Source organism: Nannospalax galili, unplaced genomic scaffold, assembly GCF_000622305.1.
Source record: "Nannospalax galili isolate Female #2095 unplaced genomic scaffold, S.galili_v1.0 scaffold11756, whole genome shotgun sequence".
Lineage (NCBI taxonomy): Eukaryota > Metazoa > Chordata > Mammalia > Rodentia > Spalacidae > Nannospalax > Nannospalax galili.
The window spans coordinates 5783-9287 of NW_008338413.1; the positions used below are offsets into that span (position 1 = coordinate 5783).

General features: G+C 49.3%; 1 non-coding gene across 1 annotated transcript; it reads right to left on the minus strand.

Annotated features, from left to right (window-relative positions):
- Nucleotides 1–1868: 1868 nt before the first annotated feature.
- LOC115070379 lies at nt 1869–1971 on the minus strand. Its single transcript, XR_003849543.1, has one exon. It is a non-coding gene; the product is annotated as a U6 spliceosomal RNA (small nuclear RNA).
- Nucleotides 1972–3505: the final 1534 nt, after the last annotated feature.

A 3505-nucleotide genomic window follows, 5' to 3' on the forward strand; every position in this document is an offset into this window, starting at 1 on the left:
GGGCCTCTCCTCTGGCCGCCAGGTCTGGGAGGTGGAAATCCAGGGGACTGAGGACCAGATGTTTGTGGTGGGCGTGGCCACGAAGTTGGCTCCTGGGCTGCATGGTCAGGACCAACTCTGGGCTCTGAGGATCTCAGCCTCCAGATGCGAGCCTATCACCGGCAGCCATGTCCGGGAGAGTCTCCCCATCCTTCTGAGTAAAGTGGGCATCTACCTGGACCGTGACAGCGGGGAGGTTGTCTTCTTTGACCCCAACGAAAACAAGCACATCTACACCTTCCAGGCCTCTTTCACAGAGGAGGTCTTTCCTTTTTTTGGGCTCCTAAATCCTGGGAGCCATATCACCCTGATCGCCTAGAGCTGGTCCCTCCTGGATCCCTCCCTCCCTTCCCTGCAGGTCCCTCACATTGGGATGCACTGCGGCTGGTAGGGCTGAAGCCTGGTCCAGGCTAACACCTGATAGAGGCCGGAGGATTCTTCTGTACCAGAGTGGAGAAGGACTAGATTTCTCCAAAGGCTAAACACAGGGTTATTCGCCTCCACACTTTGTAACAGGACACGATGCGGCTCAGACCTCATCAACAACCACATGAGAAAGTATCCAGCTGGGTCCTGTTTAGATACAGGTGCAGAGGGCTGCCCTCTGCAACTTTCAAGAGTTAATTCTCAGGGGGTGGAGCCATGGCTCAGAGGTTAAGAGCACTGGCTGCTCTCGAAGAGGATCTGGGTTTGATTCCCAGCACCCACATGGCAGCTAACAGCCATCTTTAACTCTAGTTCCAGGGGATCCAACACCCTCTTCTGACCTCCACAGGCATTGCATGACACAGGTATACTTACATGCATGCAGGCAATACATTCATACACATAAAATTAAAATAATAAAATACTAAAAAAGAGAGTCAATTCTCTTCTTCCACTTTGTGGGTTCCAGAGATGGAACTCAGGCCATCAGTCTTGGTGGCAAATGTGCTTATGGCTTACAGGTTAACTGCAGTATCACATCCCCTACCCCTGTCATTTTTTTAAGGACAACAGCACTTACCTCACTAAGAGTCAACAAACTTTGCTGGACTTCTCCCCCTTCATTGAGGAGGCGGAAGTTTGGTTCCAGAATGCTGGGAAAACCAGACAAGTGCTCCTTGGAATGCCAGGGCAGGTGTGGCCCCCTTTTAGGTTTCTATACACATCGAAGGAGGTCTACACTGGGCCAGTCTCCATGGCCTTAGGTGCGCTGTGTTGATTTCTCACTGTTATGATGGGAAAATCCCCCTTTTTTGCACATTTAAGCACTTACCATATGTAAACTTGGTATGAACTGCAAACACTGAACTTCCAATAAAAACTCCCATGAGGACAGTGAAAGTGCCCTTGAGTGACAAATGCCAAGGGCCTCATGGCTAAATCTCTCAGTTTTTTGACATCAGTCAAGCACGGGGGGCTACAAGGTAGTAGGTGGGCTACACATGGCACCAGATCAGGGACCTGACAGGGACCCGACAGAAGCATAGGGAATCTACCACAAAACACCAAAGAATGGAACTCAGGTAAGCACTTGAGGGGCCCCACTCCAGGATGCAGGAGTAACTATGGGACGAGCCCCAAAGTTAGTGAAAAGATTACATGTGCTAGATGGGCATAATGCTTAAGCATTGGGAGTCAGAATACAAAGAATTTTTAGAAGTGTTCTGAACATACAGATAAATATTTTCATTGCCTGCCCCTTTAAGGTATAAATGGAAAGAGGTGTTGCCAGCTTTTAAACAAGCACATAGATAGGGAAAAAAAATCCCTTTAAATGTTTGGTCCATGTGTAATCTTACAACACTGGCTGCTCAGCCTTTACTGCTCCCCTTTTTTAAAAAAAAAAAAACATGGAAAGCTTCACGAATTTGCATGTCATCCTTGCTCAGAGCCATGCTAATCTCTGTGTCATTGCAATTTTAGTATATGTGCTGCCTAAATGAGCAGGCTTTACTGTTCTTTAAAGGCAGGTAATCATAAGATTTTATAGGAAGAGAGGGATAATTCAAGGAATCTTCCCTCTAAATTCAGTTTTCTAGTTCTGTCTCTCATTATTGGGGAATCCTGCTGTGAGGGTTGCAGTCTTCCATGTCCGGATGGCTCTAAGGAGCTCAGCGCCTGATGGAAAGACTCCTCTTTTCAGCAGGGGGCCTCCTGCCTCTCTTTGAAGTAGCCGTCACAGATACATGGCCTCTGGCTCTGAAACTGCCAGTGTTTCCTGTGTGATTTTCAGGCACTGTCTGACAGCCTGGCAGAAGCCCACCTCCACATGTAAATAGGGCATCCTACAAAGCACCTATCAATTAAGACTTTTGCCACTACCCCTACAGTATAAATATCCTAGTTTTCCCCTTAATAAATCGGAGCTGAATCACTGAGATCTGAGCTGTATCACTTGTCTGAAGCTGTAACACTGAATCCTGTGATTCAATCTCCCCGAGGGGGCTTTCCTTCCGTCAACCGCTCCCGAAGGTCTAGCTTTCACAATTCCTGCACCTCCCCTCGCAATCCGGTGGCCAACGGATCGCAAAACTTAGAGGGAGCGTCTGCCGGAGATTGGAATGGAACCTTGCCCGGCAGCTGACAGTGTCCCGCCAGAGGAGCCAGCTCCGGTACCTGCGGAGAGCCAGGGATCCGCACAGCAATGCGGCGTGCACAAACCCGCCACAGCGCAGCGAGGCCTGGCGCCAGCCAGCAGCTGGCGCTCTGAGGTCCATGCGCCTACAGCTGGCGCCCAACGTGAGAGCCTCCGAACTTCGCGCCAGCCAGCAGCTGGCGCCCCCTGAAACGCAGAATTCGTGAGTACCTCAGCAGCTGGCTCTGAGGTCCATGCGCCTACAGCTGGCGCCCAACGTGAGAGCCTCCGAACTTCGCGCCAGCCAGCAGCTGGCGCCCCCTGTGACGCAGAATTCGTGAGTACCTCTCTCACCAGGAGAGAAGCAAAAATCTTTTTTTCTTTCTTTCATCTCCCATCAGGAGACTAAAAAGGCAGCTGTACCCCTAAGCCTCACCACTCATGGGGCCTGGCAAATCTCTCTTTTGTCTCCCATCAGGAGAATAAAAAAATAGCTGCACCCCCAAGCCACCCCACTAGTGGGGCCTGGCCGTTTTCTCTTTTCTCTTTTCTTCCTTCTAAAATTAAAAGTTCCCTAATCGCTTTTGCCCCCCCAGGGCATTCAAACCACAGCTAAAACCAGTTAGGTAAGAATTTAAATTAACTAGCCCCTGCGGAGCACCTGAAGGCTCAAGGTAGCTCGAGCCAAACAAAAGATTTAAAAGTGACATTTTTTTCTGCAGTCTAAGGCTTGTAACCTGTCAGAGCGTTCTAACCCCTTAGTGTCAGGCTGCTGCAGGAACGTTAAATGCTAAGACAATGCTAATTTCCTTTTATAATGGGTAATTCGACATCACGCCAGAAAAAACTCCAAATTCATTCCCTTAGAGCCTTACTTAAATCAAGAGGGCTTAAGATCTCCCAAAA